This window comes from Telmatherina bonti, assembly GCF_933228915.1.
Source record: "Telmatherina bonti genome assembly, chromosome: 14".
Taxonomy (NCBI): Eukaryota; Metazoa; Chordata; class Actinopteri; order Atheriniformes; family Telmatherinidae; genus Telmatherina; species Telmatherina bonti.
The window spans coordinates 29,818,984-29,845,066 of NC_136612.1; the positions used below are offsets into that span (position 1 = coordinate 29,818,984).

The window sequence follows — 26,083 nt, forward strand, 5'->3', positions numbered from 1 at the left end:
TCTATTTTATTTAAAAAACAAAATAGAAGAACATACTGTCTCTGGCTGCTGTGCTATTTAGATATTTTTGTAGCTGGAATTATCTTATTTCTAGTTGAGCACTGGATAAAAATGCAAAGTCAGAAAAAAATGGTGTGTAGAAACATTTCAGGATTTGCCTGTCGTCTCTGAGAGGGGCTCTTTACACAACAGCACAAAGATGTAATTACATAATCATGCAATCACAGTAATCAAATCATCAAATATCTACAAAGAAACAAGCAAAGAAATTCTTCAGAAAAACATTTTAAAGAAATAAAACCGCCTTGTTCTGTTTCAAACTTGAGTTTGGTTTTTACTTTTGAACTGTACTCTGATGTTGGCCCTGTGTGAGAAACTAAGAAGAAAACAGTCGGAAGCAGCGCCATTAGAAGCTCATGTTGAATTTCTCATGCTGGTTCTAAGAACTGAATGGGTCCAGAGGGACACGCCGCAGCAAATACAATATAACCCGAGGTTTTTCAAATCAGCTTTTAAATAAATAAACCATGATTTCAACTACTGTGTAGTTTTCCCATATAGTGCAGAGGGCCTGCAGGAATGAGATCCACTAATATCATAGCTAAGATTTGCTCCTAAAAATACAGCATTCTGCCATACTGGGACAGGAAGGAAATGTTTAAGATATAAAGACATGGAAGAGATAATCAGATAGACAAGCAAACTGTTATGGGGGCAGCAGAGCAGAACTCGCTGCCAAACAATATAAATAAGGTAAAAGAAAACAGACTTTTCGTTCGGGTTGCATGTGACAAATGCAGCAGTAACTTGTTAACAGCAAAACCTGAATCCGTACTGTAGCTCCATGTTAAACACTTAGCCTCAGGGAGGGACCTTGAGGATGCTCAGAATCTATGAATAATAGATGCAGTTTGACTTGGAGACTGACACACACAGTTGATGTGTCAGAAGCAAAAAATTAAAGCTGTTTGTATCAATCACGAGCAGCTGAAAGAAGTGCTCCTCTCTTTGTGGGGGGGGTTTTCATTCCCCTCCCTGAAACAACTTTTATTTTCCAATAGACTGAACACTAAAAGGATGACATCTAAACTTGTTCATTCAAAAGCCACAAGAATGAAAACATAATATCAAACAATAGATGCAGCATCTTCAAACAAGAGGCTGAAATTAATGCAAAATCCCATCAAAGCAGAATAAAATATTTAACATAAAGTCCTTACATTTCTTTTTCAGAAACAAAGATGTACAAGGCTGTTATTTCTAAAAGAAAATGGCTGGAATGGAAACTTCTTGATGATTACTTAAGTCTGGGATGAAAGAAACTATAAGAGAAATACGAGGCTTCAATTTGTCAAAAACAAAAAAGATACAATAAAAACTGTCCACTGGATGAAATATGGCACTGCTGAGTCATTATTTCCAAATGGTAAATGTGATTGTCACTTGAGGCAGAATCAGTATTAAATATTGATCTTGACTGCATTATTCCAGTTGACTGCACTTCTGATTTTATCCTGGTGCAGATCGGTTCGGGATTATTTATTTCTATTCTGAAGATAAAACTGCACCACATGAGTCATGCGATTAGATCTTGCCCACCAGCATCCAAACAGATTAGGACAGCGAGCAGATCTCAGTGGTAATACTATAGAAGGCATGGCAGGAAGAAGTAAATGTCAGCGCTGTGCTGGATGCTACAACAGACATCTTTGTTATAACTTCATAACTAATAGACAGAACAGTTTATGCTCTCTGAGCTCCATTTCATCACTAGCTGTATGACTCTGATCAACTCCGCCTTCAGGGTTTTGAAGAGGGACGAGAAATGGATTTTCAGGCACTTCTTTCAGTTGCAAGAATGCCACACTGACTGATGAGAAATTAAGACCAGGTAAAGGGAGAGAAATCAGAGCAAGGATTGATAAGGAATTACCCAGAACAAGAACTGAAGGATGCCCAACTCTCTCTGCAGACCTGGATCGATTCTCAGAGTGAAGCAAAGAGGAGAAGGAGATGGGAACGTCATCCAGTCAGCCCCCTGTATCCTGCACTCTATCAGTACGATGCGTCATCTGTCAAGGCTTTGCCCCTGCTGACCCTCTGTCTTCTCCTGAACCAGTTATTCACTAAGACACTGCTATACTGGCAGAGAAACCTCGCTGCAGCATCTTCTTGTCCCTCTGAGCGCCTGCTGGATTATTAACTGAAAACTGTCAAGAGCCGAGCCTCACAGACCCAGCAACTCCTCCGTTTCAATGAATTAGAATCATCATTAACATCAAGACGTGTGTTTAAAAAACAATGACAATCTGGCAACACTGACAAATCCATGCAGCTGACTGTCCGCAGCGAAGCTGTCTCAATTTACGACTTACATCAGATTAAAAAGGGATTATGTCAGTTAAAGGTTAATATGGTTTTTTGTGTTTATGAGACCATTCAATTTCCATCCCATTTAAGCTGAATGCACGTTTAACGTGTAACCATACGAGTTGTATTAACACTGTAATAGGAGTGGAGAATCAGGCTGAATTTAAGCTCGTTAAAAGATGTATTCTTACTTTCCTTGTATATCAAAGTGAGAGGACACAGAATGGAAATTATGAAACGGACAAGGAGAGGTAAGTGTCATGGAAGCTGAGAGGAGAAATCAGGAGCATCATGAGTTGGATAAGAAGCGAGGTGCTGTAAATCCAATGAAAAAGGAGAGAAGAAAAATTAAAATATCTCCCAAGATTAATTCTGTAGATACACCCCCACATCCATGACTATTTCATGTTTTGACAAGTTTTTGCGAATTTCTCATTTTGAACTGGATCCCATGGAGCAGCGTTATAAATTATAGAATTATATTTCAGAGCAATAAAATCATTTTAGCTCCACACTTAAAACCTAATCATGACTTTCACAGGCATCTTTTAGCAGTCAAGCAAGAATTTATGCTGCTTTTAAGTCTCGTTTTGTATTAATAAAACACTAATGCTGAAAGAAAAGTTAAAAACTAACCTTCCAGTAAAAATGGACAGACATCCAGCTGGAACTCTGCCAGCTAGAATTACTGATTAAATAATAAGAAAGGCACTTTAATGTCCTTCTTTGACATTAAATAACATCAAATATCCGCCAAGTTTAAAAGCAGTCACAAGATATCGATCTAATCATATTAAATGACGTCTTCCTTCTACAATCACTTAATCATCATAATCCTCAGAGATGATAATCATAAACCCCATCCAAGTCAAATACAAAGCCTTTTAAAGAGGAAATATTAAGTTAAATGAAAATAATCATAACAATAACAACAAATGTATGTTTGATGAACTTTATAGCTGCCACACTGTTATTATAACTGGAACATCTGTACGGAGTATTTTTGTTTGAACAATTAGCAGAATAAACAAGAATAAAAATTTATTTTAATGTATATATTAACAATTTTAAGGTTTCTATCATTTCTCTTTTTGCTGTTGTTTTGAAAGAAAAAGGCTTAATACTATAGGCCTAATATATTTAACTGACTTTAGAAAAAAATGTGCTCACTTGCCGCAGTGAATCATGTAAATATAGAGTGTATTGTTTGTTAAATTTAAAGATAGAATCATTTGTTGTTCTCAAATTACAATGCATAAAGTTGTTTTGCTCTAAAGCAGAGGTCACCAACGCCTAACCTCAAGAGTTTCATCCTGCAGGTTTTAGTGTTTAACCACTGCAACACACCTCACACAAACCCTTGGGCAGGTGCAGAAGATGGCAACAAGGTGTTGGAGAACCTTTCCATCTAAAATAAAGCATGCTCAACCAGGAAAAGACTAGAAACCAAATATCCGGCAAGGACTAAAGTTGATGACCCCTGCTGTAGAGTCTTATATTTAACAAGGATTCTTGGACAACATTTATAAACAGTGATTTTTTCGCAAAACTACAAAGAATCCATTAAGAAAGCTAAACTTAGTACAGAAAGTAAGGAAATGTATGCTTGGTTTAATTTTCTTCCCTTTAATTGAACAAATTGTATTATTATACATCGTTTGAATGTTTGATGAGTCAATTTTACAACAAAAGGATTTAACAACTCGAAAGGATTGCACTTCTGTAGAATGAGCAACAACTAAATGTATGTGTAATGTCCTCTAAAAATGTAACAAAATCTTCTGCAGTATTTCCTTTTATTTTTCAGTCTTGCTTTTTGATGAGTTTTTAGAGAATATTTACTCAATAACTACTTCATGCTCAATTTTTTGGTGGTTTTGATGGTAGCACTGTGCAAAATTGTAATCTGAAAAAGAAAAAAATAAACAAAAAACAGCACAAACGGACCATTTTCACGCAGTCAGGAACCTCAGTAACTTGTAGAAAATAAGTACAAATTAACAACAGCTTGGCTCCTCCTCCTTATGGTTGTCCCCATAAGGAGGAGGATCCTGCAGAGGTTTATGTGTAATCCTGTTCCAAAACTCTTGGATCTCATTAAATGGATTCAACAGCCAATGAAGTTGGCTGCACAACGATTGATTAGTTTGAGCCAGGGGTGTTGGAACAGGGATACATGGAAAACCTTCAGTATTGTGGAACCTCAAGGACCAGAGCTGGGCACCACTGTTGTAAAAGGTCAACCACTGGGGTTATGGTCATCCCACTGGCAGATCCACAACAACCAACCTGATTGCATAAATCTTAATTTTGATAAAGAACTGGACTCACAGCAGGTCATTCCATCCTTTACATACTAAATTCTGGTGGTACTCTGGTGATCCTGGTTCTGTTGGGGAAAGTGCTGTGGTCTTGGCAAACACAGTTAGGTTCCAGTTTAAGGATCACTTCTGGTTCCAGAATATCACTTCAGTAATCTGTGACTGACAATCAGATGTCAGTCTGACATGTTATCCCACAGACGCACAAATTTTATAAGTTATATCTGGCCGTAAAAGGTGACTACTCAGGCTTTCAACAATGTATGATACAACAATAACTGGTATTGTTATAAAGGAGAAATAAAGAAAAGAAGCAGTCTTGTTATCACGTGTTCATCTACTCTGGCAGGAAAAAAAACACATCTGAGCCTTTTCTTACGATCCAGTTTTGACTTCTTATTTTTCTTTGTCAGTGATGATGTATGAAACTAACTTGAAAAAGCTGGAAACAACCCAATTAAAAGACTGTTTTAATGAGCAACGTATAATTACTTTGTCAATTTAAGTCTGGAAGGTGCACTTACCACTACCTCTACATTTGTTCTTTTCCTTTATCCACATAAGATACACATCTTACACAAGCACTGTGCATAGAAGAATCTGATGTACTTTTCCTGGATATTTATCCTTCCTGAATATGTGAGAGAATATTTACTCAATAACTACCTCCCGCTAAATGACTGACAGTTTAAAAAAGGATTTTTCTTTATTCACTGAAAATGATAGCAGTGTAGCTACTAGGAGTAACAGCAATTTGCCCAATGACCCACTTCATTAGGGGTTCCTGCATGTGAATGGATCAGATATCAAATCCCCATCCTAAAAGTAGAATAAAACCAACAGATACCTCACTATACCTATAAAAGAGCCAGATGCAACAGCATAGAAATTTTTAGTTTTCAAGGACCTTTTGTGACTTGGACAAGTTAAAAAATCTCAGGGTTAAAATCAGCACATACCACCACAGCCTTAAACATCTTGCAGTGAAACAGAAAACCCATGAATCAACCGCCGGCATCCTCACATCTGTCCTTACAGGCAGAGGAACATGCAGAGGTACAGCGTTAACAAAACCGGGGCAAAAAGTGACTTAAAAATTATACTTATCCTTTGTGATGTAAAAGGAACAACATGAGCTTTGTAGATAAGGACAACATTTCAGTCACTGGGGATCTAGTACTCAGCATGTGTCCCTTTGATATTGGGCTGAACTTTCTTGTGCAAATTGAATCTACCTAAGAAATTTTAAAAAAGCAGTACATCTTGCTTTTTCTGCATAGAAAGGAGAGGTTGCAGCGTCATTCAGTGATGCCCTTCACAGCCCCCCGCACACCCAACTTACATGGATGTTAATTCAATTATAATTATAATAATAATTATTATATCATAGCTTGCAATCAATGTTGCGATGAATGTAGATATATTTGGACTGTGCAGTAAGAAAAATGTCATCTAGTTATCAATCCATTTCGACCTGTGGAGCAGGAGCCAGATGTCTTTCTGCCGCCATGAAAATGTGACGCGTTTTCTGCAAAACTTGTATCCCACATGCAAAATGACGAAAGCTAAACACATGATCACATTTGTGTTATTTCACTTTAAGTTGAACAGTCTAAACAATCTGCATGTTGGGCTGCATGACTGTGGCTTTACTGCATGTTTTATTACAATATGTGAAGTGAGCAATCACGCAATACTCTGTGAAAACAACAAAAATTGGTGTCTCTAAACTTAAAGTAGATTTAAAGCTGCCTCAGTGGCAATAACTCCTGACAGTTTCAAACGACCAACGTCTTGATGCATTGTTGCCACATGCAATAAAACTAGTTTTCTTTCTGGTCGGATACCAAATAAAAGCCAAAAGGCTGGCATGAGTGAATCTGACGCAATACAAAACAACACAAAGAGGAAAGGAAATTTATCAACTCGTGCTCTTTCTATGTCTAGCAACCAAAGCATTATTACAAATTTTCCATATCTAAACAGCAAACACCTTTTAAAAGAAGACAGTAAGGCTGATAGCATACATGACAAGTACAAGTCTGAACTACAGACAAAACTGTAGCAATCTAGATCATACCAATGCCAGATATCAGACATGCCCTCCACCTATGTGGTCCACACATGCAAACAGGGAGGGCTGCCAATTATGTTGGAGCAAATGAAAATTCATGATCAAAATGAAAAAAAGCAGTCCGACTGCAAAGTGAATCAGAGATGCAGTAATTTAACGTGTGCCATCACCTCCTCTACCCATCGTTTAGGAGATGGCGGCGATGCTTTTATCCAGTAAGATAAGATCAATCTCCTGGCCAACAATGAAGCATGGAAACCATGGCATTCATGTCCAGTAGCCCATTTATCTATCCACTCAGCTGTAACTTGAGGGATGAGGATGTCTTTTTCACAGAATCTCCAACCTGGAAGTATCTGAAGTAATTAGTCTTTAAGGGGATTCCATACTTTTGTCCAGCTGAGCAGCAGACATGAATGCACCATCTATAAAAAGATTTTTCACACGTTTCACCCCAGCTCTTGACCATTCTCTAAATACTGTTCCTCCGAGGGCCGAGGGAAAAAATATTATTGCAGACAGCAGATAGTGGGGGTTTTTTACAAACTTACGGATTTTAAAAACCTTATAAAAACATATATAAAATGACACCTCTAGTTCTTTACATAGAAATCTTTTAATTTCTTCAATCCAGAATTTATGAATTCACTACCGTGCGTGACAAGTGTATGAGGTAACTCACTGATGTCCAATAAAGTGACTAATTTATAAATATATATCACTGTGAAAGATGCACATATTGGAAAACAACCTTTCTTAAAGTGTGGCATCCCCTTTAGTGGACACCATGCATGAAAGGGTTAAGAAACTTTATGGCATTGCATCACATCATTGCCATTTGTAGATACGATGTAGTTCCACATGTTGACGGCACTTGACGGACAAAGTGAGCAGTGAGCTCATGAGCGGCTGCTGGATGCCACACTGTGTCTTATATCATATATGATTAAGGCAAGAGTAATTGTTGCAAATTAGGTTTAATTTAGATGAGATTCTGGCAGTATAGTTCCTTGCATATTTACCTCAAATTACGACAATATTGATATTTTAAAATGAAAATCTATTCTAAAACTTAACCAGTGTTGGAGCTATCAATATTTCAGTATCTATCCACACATCATTAGTGCACTGCTGCAAGAGAACATATTAGAAAGAACGATGTAGCCATTCTGAATTACTAATGAGAAATAATAATATTACTTAAGAAAACTCATTTGCCCTACATGGAAATGTGCAGGGATTCCTCAAGATCCAAAAACCTGCAACAGAGGCAGAATATTCCCAGGCTACCTGAAAGAAGAATGTTTTTGATCAGTAAATACATGCATGACACATAAAAGTCTAGTTTAATCTTTTTTTTCTTTTTTTTTTCAGCTGTTATGAAAAACCTGATGCTGAAAGGTTTGGACTTTTCTCATATATTATTGCACATTTACTGTAGATCGGCTGAACAAACAAAAAATAAATAAACAACAGAAAAAGAAAGATGTCTTAATAAAACGTATCAATGAGACTCATTACTGTCGTGGTAATGAGTTAAGTTAATTTGTTAAGTCTTCCAATCAACTGCAAATTATAGAGGTCTACACTTTAATGTTTAGAGCAAGAAAAAAGCATTATTTAAAGATTAAAAAACCACTGTAAATTTTAATGACAAGTTCATTAACCTGATCACAGCGGCTGATAACATCATTCCACAGAACAATCTGTAAATTACATGACACTCAAAAAGACATCAACTAGTGTTACATCTCTGGACTAATCAGGCACTTCATTAAACAAATTTTAATGATGTGCTCATTTATCTGCAACAGATCTCACTGCTGTAGTGGTCTTCACCACAGTGACATAAAATACTCCACAACACGCACAACATTACAGATGCACAGCCTACACACTCTCCTTTCCTCCACGTTTCCTGTTTTCTCTCGCCATTTCAGGTCTGCGGCCCACCAGAGGTGAGTAAGATTGGATCAGACATTGGCACGCCTGCCTCTCACAGGAGAGCACAAAGAGGCAAGATGCACATGAAATCAAGCTCGCATTCACAAGGTAGGACAACAAACCCTCATCACAATTATATGCAATATTCCTCATGAAAAAGGAATAATTAACTAGTGGATGAAGAGAAAAGGAAAAAAAAGAAATTCAGATTTTTAAAAAATCTATACTTTTCCTCATTCGTAATACTCTGTGACCGTGAGTGTCAAAGCACGATGCAGGAGTAGGCACAGTAACAAACCCAAAAGGTGCATTTTTAACATCTTCTCTGTGCTACATTGTAAACTTGGGAGCTTGGTAACATTTTAGTGGTCTCAGAAATCCATCTAAATCCCTCATTCTCTGCTTTTGTTCATTAATACAGATGAAGGTCCTTATTTCAATCCTAATTCTACATCATATAAGTATAACATTGACAAAGAGTTTGCTTTAAATGAAGCATTTATTTTGTACTGGAAAGGTGAAGGTTACTGAACAGATTTAAATCCACAGCTCAACTCTCGTCTTGCATCTTGTCTCTATGCCTCATATCCATCATTTATTAGTGGATGTTATTTGTAACTGCTACTGACTACCTGTAGCTGGGAGATGCCTGTGGATAAGTTTGTACTTGTTCCTCAGTCTGAACTTTGACTGGTTGTTCTGCAGGACTCATAATGCTGCCTAGAAACTGGGCCCAAATTAGTTTTCTGTACTGTAATTATTTTCTGTTACACAGCTCAGGGCTCCGAAAAGCCTTTTCTTTTCATATGAAGAGAAGATTTGAGTACTTTTTGTCTGTTTATATTCTAGTTTTCTTTCATGTTTTCTTTATATTTCTGTCACACAGAAGGAATTCTTTCAACACTGATAGTTTAATGTGGAATGGTGTGCAGGCTCCATTTCCATTCCCGTTGCTGTTTTTTATGTGCAAAAATGACAAAGCTGCAGAGTAACATCAATAGTGAGTGGACACTTGATCTTTGTCTGCATTGCTCATATGCAAATACATAAAAATAAAGCACATGTGTAACTGATACATCTCACACAAACAAGACACTGAAGATGAAAATGTTTCTACTCATTTAGTGAAGCATTAGTTCACCGCCTCTCTATATTCTTAATGCTCTGCATCATTGTGTTTCAGCCCCGCCATAAATAGTGAAAATACAACCTTTATGTAACATTTACCATTTTATAAAGTTGGAATAAGTCAGCATGAAAGAAAAAAACAGCTTCAAGAGCTGAAATTTGCGCTCAACCAGGAGTGAACATTTGGTGGCAAAAGTAATGACTGTCATTGCAACACTTTTAGGAAAGGACATGCCATTCATTTAAACATCCCTTTTTTCCAGCTTGTCTGCCTTTTTATAAGTGGTCCCAATGAATGTCAGCTTTGTTTTGTGAAGTTGCAGGTGATTAAATATGTAATATGTAATTCAGCAATAGACTAATTTAAAAATAAAGTTTATTAAGAGGGGCCCTTATCTCCATCATGTTCCTCTTGGGAAAGTAAATGTGTTTAGCTCAACAAAGCAGCCAGACCACCATTCTGCTTGCGACGACGCTGGACAGGTTTAAATAAGAAAACAAGTTTTTAAAAAAAATTATATATATATATATATATATATATATATATACACTACTCACAAAAAGTTAGGGATATTTGGCTTTCAGGTGAAATTTATGGAAAATGCAATATGTTCATGCTACAGTGATATAATATCTGACGTGACACTTGGGTGCCTCTCACCTCTCTTAAACGTGCCTGGAGTTGAGTGGCATTCATCATCCGGTTTCTCAGGGCAGTGTTCACAATGTAGCGGTCATCAGCACGGGATGTGGCCAAAGGACGTCCACTTCTAGGCCTTTCTGTGACTCTTCCAGTCTCTCCATATCTCTGTTGCAACCTGCTGATGACACTCTGTGACACTCCAAGCTCAGTGGCCACTTCTGTCTGAGAACGTCCTGTTTGAAGCATCGCAATGGCAAGGGACTGTTGTTCCATTGTTAGGTGTCGTCTTGGTCTCATGATGTCAAAATGTGAACAGCATGATGAGGACAACTGTTTAAACACCAGCTCTAATTGAACCAGGACATTTATTGGTCAATTCAAGGATCACACACCTGCCGTGATTTTTGCCGTTAAGCTCCTTGTTAGAGAACAGCAACTAGTGCAAAATTTATTGAAACATTTAACAGTTGGACATGTGCATTTAAAAGCTTAGAGAAGATCACATTAAGTTCACCTGTACAGGTTTGAATGCATTTTAGGCTTGTTGTGAAATTTCACCCAAAAGCTGAATATCCCTAACTTTTTGTGAGTAGTGTATATAAAAAAGTATCCTCGGAAAAAATAATAAAACTGTCTTTGATGGATGTGCAATATCAGTTTGTTCACAATAATACTGGCAGATTATTTGACAGTGGTAGAAAATGTAATGTCACAGTATGTCATCACACATTTCCAGCACAAGGATGTAATTTAATTGAACCTTGACCCATGCAGAACAGGCAAGCTCAGCTGAGAAAGTAAACAAGGAAACGTGGCAGAACAAAGTAGTAAAGAGGAGAACTTTTTAATACATACAATGTTTAGTTTAACTTCAAACAATTACAAAAGCAGTGATGGACAAAAACGCTTTTCTTATAAAATTAATCTGCTGCAATGTGCTGTTTTTCTTGTCAGATGTTCCCAAAAAACACACTAACACCACTTCCAAATGTGAATCTGGAGAAACACCAGCAGGAGATCCTCACCTTCACAGCTAAATGCTGCCAACTTAGCATTTCTCTATTTTACAAGGACTCCGACTCTATTAAACAAATAAGAAAAAATAAATAGTTGTGAAAATCTAGCAACGTTTTTGGTACCCCCGCCATGAAACCATGACACAGACTTTTTGGCAGTAGCACTTATATTAACAAAAAAAGTTTTGCCAAAAGTCCCACAACAACAACATCTTGTTTCATTATTTTCATTATAATTTTCATTATTTTCTTTTTTCCAAAGTATGTTTTTTCACTAGCAGGTGTATAAAACTCAAACATAGATTACATCACATAGAAAAACTTTATTTTGCTGTACAGATTTTAACTGGTCAGGCAAACGGTGGAAGAATATGACTGACTTATTGTTTGGTAAAAGACATCAATCTAGTCTCCAACATCCTTCTCTAAATAGAGAAACATCATGCTATCACTTCTTGGCAATATCGCCCACCCCTACTGAAGGGAATTAGTAACACTGATTATTAGAAAACAGCACAAAGTGGTTAAATTACATAGAAATCTATACTTTGGTGTCCATTTACTTGTGAATAAATGTGAAGGAATATTTTAAAAAGAGAAAAATATGAATCAATACATTTTCATAGCTTAGTTATAAATTAAACTAGGCTACATAGTGTCACCATGTTGTCTTAAACCAGAGGTGTCCAGGTCCGGTCCTCGAGGGCCAGAATCCTGCAGGTTTTCTATGTATCCCTGCTCAGACACACCTGATTCAAATTAATTAGTAGTAGAGCTTAATCAGTTGTGCACGTCATTGGCTGTTTGATCCATTTAGTGGAAGCTAGATGTGTTGGAACAGGAATACATGGGAAACCTGCAGGACAGCGGCCCTCGAGGACCGACTTTGGACACCCCTGTCTTAAACACAAACTAGAGCTCTTACTCTCCAGGGACAAACAACCGTAGCTCCAAAAGAGAGAAGTGGTGACAATTGTTTATCAGGAACTACTTTTACCTCTGGGATTATCTGTGATATTATATCATACCTGGGGAAATGTCAGTTGGACAGTTTGTTTGTGGCTCAGACCAAAAACAGCTGGTGAGTCCCATCATTTTATGAATGTCCAGGTCATAGATGACTCATGGAGTCTTTTCCTCATGTGCATTCATTCAGACCAAAGTAAAGCTTACTTAACACATCTGCAAAACACTTCAAGCAAAATCCTTCTGCTGTCTTTGCTAACATATCCCCTGATAAACATGACCACCATGTTTAATACCCTAAATAAGAGAGGAGATTCTGGACAAGGCAACATAATGGTCAAAATTTATTTAAAAAATACACTGACAGAAAATGTTGAACGGCAGCAAAAGATCTTCAAGTTTTAAAAGTTTTCCCAAGACGTAGGCTTAAGACAAACAGTGTGGGTGAGAAACTCATAGATAAGTCAGTCATTCCTCCACTCAGATGTTTTTATAATTCCTTACAGCATCTCTAAACTGCCATTTTCAATCAGTGTGTTTTTACACAGCTGCTCTCAGCGCTGATAAACACTGACAGTATAGGTCATTAGAAAATATGGAAATTTGATTTTAATATAACTGATAGAGTCCATATTATATGACATCTGGTCAATCTTAAATGTGCAAAAGAAAAACATTTCTGCATTTATGGTCTGCCTGCTGAAATGTGCCAAAGAATAATAAATTAAATTTGTGCAGGTTTATGCATTATGCAGTTTTCTATATAAGTGTAATTTGGCTGCATCTTCTTCCAAATACACACACATGCACAGTATGAAAAGAAATCTGAAGCATTGAGGTGCTAATTTTTGCCCTCTTGTCATCATTAAAGAAAGAAATCATCGTCATGACAATCACTTAAATAATTTGATCTGAATCTTTAAAACAGAAGCAGCAGCTCATCATTTCTGGACAGAATTCATATCCATTTACATGCAAAAATGTACACAGAGTTACACAATAACAAACATAGCAAGATGGTGTAAACATGTCACTTTTCTACAAAGGGGGCCCCACATTCAGACTTTTCATCTTGAAAACATTGTTTTGATTTGATTGGAGTATCAATAATTTATGCTTTGAGGTGGTTTCTGCCCCCCTCAGCAACACCACTGAGCTAAAATGAGATTCTGCTATTGTACTGCATCTTGCACCAAAACAGCTTGCCTCAGGCGTTGTGCTGCAGAATAATTGCTAAAATGGCATCGCTGCATAACAGTTATGGGTGGATGCTTACACACCTCCAAGTCATATTTAGTTGTGTAATTAATTTGAGCTCAGATGAGCAGATTTTCAATTCTATGACCAGAAAATACGCATAGAGAGTAAACAAAGAGGTGCAGATGGAAGGAGTGAGAGGAATAGGAAATAAGAATAAAAAATTGAATAAAAGCAAATCGGACTTGGATATGGCTTATTTCTCAGTGTAAGATGGAGCTGGGGCCTGAGAGAGTGGTCGCTGGTGTTTCAGTCAGTTCATTATGTTCCTGCTGCTGCCTCTGCGTCTGTATTATTCATTGGCTTGCCCCGAACCCCTGCCATATGTGGCCCTTGGTGGGTGTTGTGCCACTGGTGCTAAAAGGAAAATGGTCCAATCATAATCCTGCCTCTGATGCTTTTAAAAAGGAAAAACAAAATGATTGGGATGAGACTTCTACAACTGCATTTACTGCTTTTGTGTCGTTTTGATTCCTCAGTATGGATCATTTTATTTTGCCAGCAGCTTCTGCTTTGCACAAAATAGAAAAGATGAAGGTGCATGTTTCATGCCAAATGTATTGTCTGTATCCAACACTGCATTTTCAACAAGCTTCACTTTTACTGGAATGAACATCATTTGATGAAAACTACTTCATGTTATGGTGAGTATTCATAGAAACCAGATAGAATAATAGTTTGAGAGTAATAGTACACAGATGTCAGCATCATTTTTGTTTTACTCCTAACGTCCATTAAATATTTAAAAATAATTTCTTAGAATGACATTGTTGGAAAACAGGATATTTCAAATTCTTTCAAGAAAAGAGGTGAAACATTTTTTATGAAATCAATCTTCAAATTGAGAAGTGATGATAAATCCAATAACCCTCTGAAAGTTCACTGACGGTGTGCTAAAAATGGCGAGATCAGGCAAATTTCTGATCTCTAATATGGCTTAAGCAATAACTATTTTTGACACAATAATGTGCTAAAAAAATATATATATATATATATACTGTAAAACGTGAACTCTGCATAGTACGTTATTTGGATATTAGTTTGAACAGACCTAATTAAACCTTAAGATCTGTAGTGAAAAGTCATTTGACTTTATAGATATATAGAGTTGGTAACTAAACATAATTATAACCATTAAACCAAGATTTCTTCGACTATTATCATGCAAAGGAAATCTATCATCATGAAATCCCTAGTGGTGCAGCCAATGAAAAGACCAAAGAGGCGGCAGCTGCAGTGCATTTATTGGCCACAAGGATTACTGCCATCTACTGTGCTGGCTCTTTATGTCCTTTTCAGAGAATGTGCATCATCATCATCATCTCATATTTGTTGCTGTCTGAAACAGATGTGGAAACTTAGGGTTGAACTCTGGACTCTGCACTGCCCTCTAGAGAATTACTGCCCTATTAACCATGGGACCATGGGAGGATGTGCGCAGTGACATTATACAGTGTTTGACATGAACATACCTATTTACATATGCAAAGACAGCATAGATAGGCATTACCTCTCATCTTAGCAGATATGGTTCTATATGTAGTCATCATAAATTAAGAAACAAATATATTGTAAGTTAGCATAGTTAACCATGTTGAAAATAACCAATTATAATCAATAAAATGCTAATAAAGTAATGTGCATAAGTACTAAAGCAGTGGTTGAATTTACCTCAGTGTGGATTTAACAAACATGTTGCAGAACAGCTGAGTGGATGCAGCTTCGCTACTTCTCACAGCATGCTGTGATCAGTCAGGACATGACAACATCACAATGAGACAGATGAGATCTTAAACACTAAATGGTAATTGCCATCAGCCCCCCCTCCCCCACCCCTTTTTTGGGACTTGCATACCTCTAAAAAATATGCCTCTGCACTCAAAGGGATCAGGACACGGTTATTAATCTTTAAAAGGAAGACAAGAGGGACAGACTGCTTTTGGTAAAAGGCTATCACCACTTGTCATGGACTTTTTCACTGCAAGATTTCTTTGGGGAAGAAAAGGTATTTCTGAAATCACACCACTGACCTACATATGAAGCTTCCACATCTTTGCAGTGACTTGTAAAACAAAGATGTTGAGTTGTAAGCAAGTTAACATTTAACAGCAAAATGCTGTTGACGGCAGAGAAGAATTCACAATAAATAGAGAATTAGAATAGGTTGGTATTAATTCAAGCCGGAATTAATTCCAAGCCTAAGGTGCTTTGGCTAAAGCTGAAAGAACTGATTATTAACACTTGATGTCATTAGAAAATAGTTGTGAATCTTTTTTAACCTGCCATCCAAACCTTTCTATAAACCCTGGACATACAAAACGCTGATGGTGTCACACAATGTAATACATGCATAACCCTTCAACAGGTCTGAATCGGTGTTGTCACATTAAAGAGCACACACACTCTGCACCACTGGGTTACTTCATTTGGTTTCTGATCAGCTGTTCTGAGAAATCTGACAAATTGAGCAGCACTGTTTTTTAAATAATGCAAATGTTCATCTGCCTGAGTTTTACTCATAACTAGCTGCATCACAGCCAAAAGAACAACAGCAAACAAAGTAAGTAGTTACTGAAGTTTTGGCTCTGTCTGACAGTATATCAATATTTTCCTTGCTTCCACCCACTACACATTTTTCTGCACGTGCCTGCTTGAAATCCAATTTTTGTGCCAAAATGGCACAATCATCAGTGTCAGCTTTGTGCATGGTGCTGCAGCTCCTCGTTGGGAAAAACAGCAGCAACGATGTAAAGAAGATGTCCTCAAGGTGATGGAAACGTTGCATTTTTCTCAGGTTATGATAACAGATATGTGTTGCAGTAGAGAAATTAAAGCTTCCTGAGCATAACCTTCACTGTTCAGTAAATCCAAACTGGAAAAAAAATATCTTTTGCCTGTTTTCATCCACTGCACTTGGCAAGCCAATGGAAATGGTAATAACCACACAGTATGTTGTGGGCAAACTGACTCCAGATTATACCTCACTTTGTGTCTGATCTCCGATAAATGGAAAACCTCAAGAGCAAACTCTTTTTTTGTACCACTTTTAGAGGCATGTCTGAATTAAGAATGAGGACCATAAAAAATAAGGTGACCCATGTCCATGCTCTAAAAAGCCATTAATACTACATACTGCATGTGTACAAAGGGCCTGAAAGTCTGAAGTGAGGAAGTACTGTACACTGTAAAAACAGCCTGAATATCCAAAGACTGGAGCCAAATATGATCAATAATCTCTCAAGAGAAAAAAGGATGGAAGGGAGTCCTTCCTGCACTATGAGCTCTGCAACTAAAATTTCACATAAAACATTGATATTCACAACAACACACAGCTACAAACAGTTACTTCTCTCCACACTGCACACAGCTGACTGAGAGGAGACTGAAACAAGAGGGTCCTACCACTCACCATGACTAAATGTATGCATACACAATGATTGAGGAGGCACTGGTAAAGCTGCAATTTTTCCTGGCAGGCCAAATAATAAACAGAAGAACACAATGACAGAGGGAGGAAGAATGTGTGAAGGAGCACGATAGATGGCTGTGTGGTGGTCAGCCTTGTGAAGCAGGCCGCCCACTGTGCAGCTGCCATCTTCCTAACATCTGTCTACCTCCAAGTTATCTGTTTGCTCAAACTGCCCCCACCCATCCGCACATTGTTTTTGGGTTGTTTTGGGATATTTTATTTAAAGACTAAAGCAGGATTTCATGAAGAATAAAAGAAGTTTTGAAGAAAAAAAAAAACATGAGTGTTGGCATCAGACATATACACACACATACATACATACATACATACATACACACACACACACACACACACACACACACACACACACACACACACACACACACACACACACACACACACACACACACACACATATATATATATATATATATATATATATATATATATATATATATATATATATATATATATATATATATATAAGGCAGTCAAACAAGCTTGTTCGTGTGAAAGCCCTACATGAAAGAAACCTGTGTGTGCATGTGATACAACTGTGTAGTAGCACAGTATCCATGAATGAACAACTCATTGCAAGACAGCATTTGTGCACCATAAGCTCAAGCAGCAGTATTCACCAACAGAGAAGCGTGCTCATGGAGCAGCCGCCTGCACAAATGTGGTTGGTGTTAACATTATTAGCAGACGGCTTCCTACAGAACAGCAGGAGTTGTCAGCAGTCGCCATAGTTGTGGTAGAACTGTAGTAAAAGGTAGCTGTAATAAAAGTTGTCCAGTTAGTAATGGTATATTGTATAGGTTGTAAATTTTCATGCTGTTTTAGTAGTGGAACAGTGGAATGGGATGATACTTGGGATGACAATGGTAGGAGCTTTTATAGCGCCAGTATATGTTTGATAATGGTTATGGTATAGCAGGATGACAGTAGTTCAGCGTTTTCCTAACCATTATATTTGGGGGGCAGGAAGCAAAGAGAGCAACTGCTGCCACTAAAAGGTCGTATATGCAGCACCAAGTCACAACAAGGTTTTTTCAGCTTCTATTTCCTCAAAGACAGGTACTTTTATAAAAACTAAGCAGTCTGATGTTATTTATCCTATTACATGATGGAATGCGGTAGCTGTTCGTTGTGTCACTCTGGGAGCTCCACCCTGACGACACATGCAAACACGTGTGTGTACACATAGGTGAGTGCACTTCCATCAGTGGCACATCAGAAAAAACATCAACCAGCTTGAGCTTAGAGGTGTTTAAGATTCTCCCAGGAAAAGTGACAAGGAGCACTCACTCCAGTGAGGAGCAACCAATCCTCTTCTTTACTGGTCCTAATAGTGACTATTATGCACATTTCAGTCTAATTTATTTTAATGTGCAAGTCCAGAAGGGCAAGAAATAATCAAGCGTTTTTCAAAAACCCCTTCTCTCATTTCGTATTGATCCTCTCAGATCAGCCTCTGCCAGAAACAAGCGAACAGAGAAAGTGCTGCCCTATGCCCTAATTGGTCAGCTAGTAGAAGTAAGTTATCCTGAGCAGTGAAGGTGGGTGTGGTTTTCTTCTCGTGAACGTGCACAGCCTAGAGAAGATGACTGACTGACTCCCTCCCCCGGAACATCACTAAAATTTCAAAGTAGAAAAAACACTAAAACTAATAGTTTCCATCGCCATGGAAACCGAACGTAGAGAGTGCTGGAAAACGCCAACATGTGTTTAGGTGAAAAAAAAAAACGACACCACTCATGTCTGATGTGTATTCAACAATAAAATACTGTGAAAAGCTCAAAAAACTAGAAATAGCATGATAGAGGCTCTTTAATGAAGTTTGGAAATGCAATGTAACTTTACAGTTCAGTCCAGTTGTCATATGATGTTTACATGGAATCATTTTCTCGTTACGACATGTTATATTGTCACTGTAATCCTTTAACAGGTCACTTGTAGCAGCTACAGTGTTTATTAATGCATGACTCAGCAGAGCTGATTTATAAACTGGCCATCTTTACAGCAGGGGCAGACCATGATGTATTTCCTGAGGAGGCTTGCAGCCTTTCATCCCCCATAAAACTGCTGCAGATTTTGAACCAGTCTGCGGTTGTAAGTGCTCTGTTCTATGGTGTGTTGTGCTGACGAGGAAGCATCAGAAAGAGTGACGTTAACAGACTGGAATGACTGATGAAACATGCTGGATCTGAGGTGTGGTTGAAACTGGAGTCTGTTGTGGTGGGTGCAAAGAGGAAGACATTAGACAAGCTGCTGACCATCATTGATGATGTCAGCCAAGCTCTGCATGTCGCCATCACAGCACAGGGAAGTCGATTCAGCAGCAGGCTGCTGTCACTGAGCTACTAAACAGACAGGCTCAAGAAACGCTTCCTACCCAGGAGCCATCAGACCGTTTAACAGCACACTGGGGAGCGTTGGAGGGAGGGGCACCACAGCACAAACAGTATAAAACTATGTCACACATGCCACTTGTTGCTGTTTAAACCTAGCATCACTTTATTTTACTTCACTATATTTTCATTTATTTATTTCTATTTTTACTATTTATTTTAATGTCTGTATTGTTCTTTACGCAACTGAAAACCCAGATTTCCTTTGGGATCAATAAAGTATCCATTTATCCATCAATCTATCTAGATAAACATGAAGCATCAAAACAGATGTACATATGTTATGTACAGATGTACGCATGTACATTTGTATATTTGTACGTATGGATCTTGTCCCCCTCGCCGGTCCTGCCCCCATTGAGGCAGTGAGCTTGGTGAAAAACATACTTTGTTTTATTCATTCATTCATTCATTTTCTGAACCACTTAATCCAATTCAGGGTCGCGGGGAAGCTGGAGCCTATCTCTGCTGGCTTTGGGCGACAGGCAGTGTACACCCTGGACAGCTCGCCAGTCCATCGCAGTACTTTGTTTTATTGTTTTGTAAAATATCAGTGTTTTCTATATGACTGTGGGTAAGGTGATAATTTGAGCCACATTTTAAAAAGTTTTCAGACACACAGGCCAAAAGCTTTATGTACAAAGCTGACAAGGTCATGCAGAAGGGGCGGGACCTTGTCCGGGCCTATTTAGAAAAAAGTGCAACAAATGTATTACAATTTATTTTTATTATGCTAATGGTGCTATTATAGTACCATGGATTGATCACTGAAGAGTGAACTGCTAAGGCTTACAGTGCCTATTTCAGCACCATGGGTAGGGTCATGGATTTTTAAATATTTCCTGGTAGTTGAATGACTTCCCACCCAGCTACATGTTAAATGGTTTCCCCATTAATGGATAGGTGGATGGATTGGATGGCTTTACCCCAGTTTTATTCAGAATAATTAAACAGGTGCCATCTCCTACTGTTCTGTAGGACTATATCTATTAGACCGCAACACCTCCTGGACTAGAGTGATGAAGAAGTGATTATACAATAAGAGAAGAGACATCAAACACACACAAATGTGATAAAAATGTGTTTTACAGCACTGACTGAACACAAAGGCATGCATACTTCTCTTGCTTAAAAATCTGCACATGCACTTTTGATGTAGACATGATGACAGTTTTACAGTGAAGGTGTTTCATCTATATCACATGCACATACTGTATTTATCTGATGTTCCTTTAGTAAGCATATTTTATTGAGCTTTCAAATTTCACCATAAATCCGACACAATACATCACGCAAACAACCTCAGTTGTTAAAATCTGGAAATATATACATTCTTCAAGCGTACGCACCTGAGCAACCTAAAACCAAAAACAGAAGCAAGCTGGAATCAAGGCCACTCTTTCCCAAGAGGTTAAAGTTGCAGCATTATCAGTAAAAAGAATGCAGAAAACAAACTATAAACAAATTTTAAAAATGTGAAGTTTTTTTTTTTTTGTTTGTTTCGTCTTCAATAAAACATTAAGTCTTCCCTTTTCCTGCATCATGATTCTTACACACGAAAAGCTCCAGGTTAGTTTTGATAAGCCAGGCTGAGTCAAAAACCGTGTGTGATGATTACTCCCATTCTGTCGCCCCTGGGTTGAAACTTCAGAAAGGTTCAATTTCAGCTTAAACTGCACTGTAATCAGTGTTTACTATCAGAGCCACGGGGGTAACCAGAACCCTGAATGCTAAAAACACCATGTAAAGTCAAACAAACATTATTATTTAAAACAGTCTGGGGTAGTCTGATTTTCATGGTGCGTTAATGCCATTTAATGACAATTCTGTCAAAACAGTTTAAAGCCCCTACAACCACAATTTTATTTTCAGGATGCAGACTACAGGGAAATATCTTGGGGTTGAGAGAAAGTTGATTTGTATTGAAAGTAAGATGTAAATCAGGGCTTGAAATATCAAATTTTTGTGCATACAATCGAGTGGTGATGAACCAAATTTCTGACCACACGCACCTGAACCCTACTCTAAAACACTTCACTGAAGCTAATGAATTATTTTAAAGACACAGACATGAAGTTTTGAATCCATTTGATTTATATCAGGTGTGTTGGAGCAGTGACACAACTAAAACCTCCAGTATAGTAGTCCTTGAAGACTGAAGATTGAAACTCTTGATTTGTGTCTTTGGTGCTAAATTATCACGCATTCAGGTCCCTCTAGTGAATTTAAAAAGAAGAAAGACAAAGACCAGAGAGAAATATTTTTGTTTGTTTGTTTTAGATACTCCACAGCTCTAAATGAACACAAACACAAACCAAAAGTAAGTGTAAATACATACAAATCTGACAATGAATCTCATTGAACCTCAGTGGCAAAGTCACATGTGCATTCAGCTACTGTGCCTCTGCTCTCATTTGAAAATTATTGTTTTTTTTTCTGAGCTCACAAATTTTTTAACACTTTTTCAGAAACTTTCTCCCTCATTTAAGGGCCAGGATCATTTAGCCACATCTGATACAGTATATCTGATATCTGATGATCAAGTTGCTATGACGACTGTCAACAGAAGAGAGAATCCCATCCTGATTGATGCACCAAATCACCACTGGGTTTGTAATCTTGGATCAACATGTGCTGTATTATACCGGTGGGCCAGCTCAAGTGGTCAGTTTGTATTGCCTCATGGGCCAAATATAATCACACTGCAGGCCAAAATTGCCCCACGGGCCAGAGCTTGACACCTGTGTTTTAGAGACTTAAATGTAGGTCAGTGTTTCTCAATCCCGGTCCTCAGGTCCCCCTGCCCTCACTGTTTTAGACCTGTTCCTCCTCCAAAGCACCTGAGTCAGATTATTGAACTTCCTCTTCAAGTTCTTTGCAGCCTGTTAACGAGCCATTAATTTCATTCAGGACGGTAGGGTTGCCTATAAAACATGCAGGGCGGGGGGGCCTGAGTACCGGAATTGAGAAACACTGATTTAGGTTAACACTTCACAAAGTTGGGTTACGCACCTAAATTAATTTTAGTACAAGAAATATCCTTCCCATGTGCTTGAGTAAGCCTTTACTCAAGAGTTTCAAGCTCTAATAGTTCATTTAAAGCTGCTTTGGACATAACTCAGCATGTAGACTATCGATAAAAAAGACAAAGTCTGCAAAATAGTCGAAGCTACAAGTTCTATATACATGGACAAGGCTGCATTTAAATATTTAACCATCTTCTTATGTACAGTGCTTGTCAAATAAACAGTAAAAAGAAATGCAGAGAATTTTCAGGATTCCTGTTTACATCCAATATATCCATTGTTGCATGTTAATAACTGCATAAACAAATTACATGCAAACTAATTACACAATAAAAAGCTAGAGCTGCATTAAATCTGCTGATAAATCTGTCACTGCTGTTATTGTAAAATATTAAGCAGCAAAGCTAAAGAGTTAGAAGACCCCATAAAGCATCTGAAACAAAACTACTACACAGGGAGATATTTGTCTAGAAATATGTGATGAATATGAAATGTTGCTCTCACAGGCAACTGAATTTATTAAAAAATAGTTAGCATGACTTTTCCAAGGTTTCGGGTTTGTTTTTTTCTCAACTTGTTACAGTATCAGCTGGTTTTTCACTGATCAAATAAAATATTTTTTATAATTTCAGAAAACTGTTGCAGCAGCTTCTGCTTTTGACACATTGATCTTCTGTACAATAAAACTTTAAAAAGTCAATACAGGAACATTTGCTGTTCCTCCTTCCAATTTAAAATGCCAATCCAAGTTTACGTTTATGTCATTTAGCCTTCACATGTCTCCATAAAATGTGATATACTCTCTGATACACATCTGTGAAGGACAAGCTCTGCTGTGGGATCACAGAAATAATTCATCACACACTCTGTCACTGAAAGCTGTGCATGTGTACTGATCAGTGTGGAAAAAAAACACACAAGTACACTCAAAGTACACAATAAAGAGAGTAACTTTACAGTCAAGCTGCAGCTGCTTCTGCTGCTCCTTTCATCTAAACACAGAAAATCCTGGTAGTTTTCCTTTTCTGTGCGAATGTAATGATCTGCACTGCAAGTGCACATATTCCGTTGACAACAGAGGAAATAAACATGATTTAAGTAATCAGACTTGTGGCCCGTTCAGTTTTCCCTTTTTTTTTCCCTCCCTCAGATTAATGTGGAACCAGCATACACAAGATTGATGCAAATGGTCGTAACCTTCCTCTTATAAATCAGGAGCAAACATGAGCAGCAAACTGAGTTTTTGCAATCTTATTTTATCTGTAGGAAAGCACGATTTACAGTAAGACTACAAACATCAGATCATACATGAAGGGGTGGGGGAGGGATAGTTACTGTAAGACTACCATTATAAGTGGATTAGGGTGAAAATGTGCTTTTAAAAAGCAACATTTCTTTGATTTATGCTGAACAGCCACAACCCATATATGAATATTTAAAGAAAGTGAAATATCTTTCTTATTATTTAGTCATGTCGATGCACGTAGTTCTGCAGCAAGATAAAGTTATAGTTAACAGCTGCTGCAGAGTAACGTCTGCAGCAGCTAAAGCAACCGTGAAACTGGTTAAACATTTAGGTACAATTAAATAAACTAAAAAGGGAGAAAAGAAAAAGGTACCAGAAGTAATAGTTTGACATATAGAAATAGAGAACAAGGAAGCCAGATAACGCTGTTGAATCAGTGACATGTGCTCCTTTCTCAATAAGCTGTCAAATGTCATCATGTCACAGTTTGATTCCTTCTTCAGTTCCAAGTTCACATTTAGCCAAACACAATCAAAATGTAACTCAATGAATCAAGAGGCCACTTCCATCAGATCTCCTAAAAGCAGGGGGCTGAAATTTATAAAGATGCTGGAAGAAGTGCTGCAGTGCATTTAATGTCACAGTACAAGTTACAGTCCAGTGTACAGTAGCATGAACACTTTGCAAATTTCTCAAATTAAAGTTGAACTCAGTGTTTCATACTCATGTCCTGCTATGTTTTCTAAGAGGAGTTAATTAAAAAAATGACCTGATCCAAATTCAAAAATAGGATCAGGCTCCTGGTCAACACCTTTGTTAATGTTAGCAACAGCAGAAATTACTAGGATGGAGCTAATTAGCATATCAAAACAGATGCAAATTACGAAGCCAATTTCCAATCCGATTATGACACAATGCATTTATTTTGATGGCTTGAATAAAACTGCAATTCACCAACATCACTGAATCAGAGGGGAAAAGGGCAACAGAATAGCACATTACAGTGAAGCACCTTACATTAACATGACCATGCTACGTTTAATGTCACAGTCACAGCACAGTCACTGTCTCGAGTGTCAATACGAAGCCATAAGGCACTGAAACTGTTTATGTTCAATTTTGGAAATAAAACAAGTTGCAGAGAAAGAAATAACAACTATTGTTTAATCCAGTTGAATGTTTTTAATCCTGGGAGGCCAAGATCGCTACAAAGTTTTTGCACTTCATTAGAAATTCCTAAATCTGGATCTTATTAACTCTTGAATTACATATTAATAGTCAAATATGTTTTGTGAGGTTTCTCAGAACGTGGCAATATATCTGGCAAAGCACTCAAAACACAGATTTCAAACAGAAGCTAAATGGATCAGTGGGATGAAAAACAAGATCTTCATAAAGTTGGGCACTCTCTCATTCACACAGACACACGTTTCGAAGCTCTTGCACCGTAGACGTTTTAGTCCTGGCTCATCTAGCCAGGCATTTAATTTGATTTAATTAAATTTCTGTTTTTCTTTTCCAGTTCTACCGCAGAGATCAGCGGTTAAAAGCATTCCTATGTACTTGTCCTTGAGCCCAACCAATGTTGTCATGGCTTTTAACTCTGGCTGTCCTTTCTGCATTTAAGAGCACTGGCCTCAACCTGCGGATTATCCACAACAATTTAATTCTCTGTACAACCTACAGTCACTGGATATACAGTTTGTCAAAAACTAATCTGCAAACTTCAACTTCTCTGAATTCCCACTATTACACTCTGCAGTAGATGCAGCCTGAATAATTAAATCATGAAAATAGTAAAGTGTGTGTATCAGGGATAAAAATGTAAAGAAAAATCATAAAGTGTCTGCTGGTGACCTCCAATGTCATCGCCAGCAAAATCCCAGATACTGAATTCTGAAAGCATTTCCTTATTTTAGTGTCTTTTATGTCAAGCTCTGAAATACTAAGTCCTATTTTCCCCTTTCATAAAACTTCCTAATATTCCCCACATTCCCTGCTCAGTAGATGCTCATATTTTCTAAGTTGGCATGTTGGCTTTCTCTCATAGATTTGTAGCCTTTCGGCCCAAGCCAAGAAATGTGTGCCAAGGTAATTTTCACAGCCTTGATAAAAACCCCTCAGAAAAACTGAAAGCTTTCACACAGTACTCTCAAACACAAGCAAACCAAAGTTCATGTGGAAAAATCCTTTAAGCTCCCCTTAAATGATA

At 37.7% G+C, this 26,083-nt stretch overlaps 1 protein-coding gene across 1 annotated transcript in view; it reads right to left on the reverse strand.

Annotated features, from left to right (window-relative positions):
• The window catches only part of asic2 (acid-sensing (proton-gated) ion channel 2), a gene marked incomplete at both ends in the record, with an annotated part of 405,375 nt that overhangs the window by 338,783 nt on the left and 40,509 nt on the right, over nucleotides 1–26,083 (reverse strand). The window lies entirely within an intron of this gene.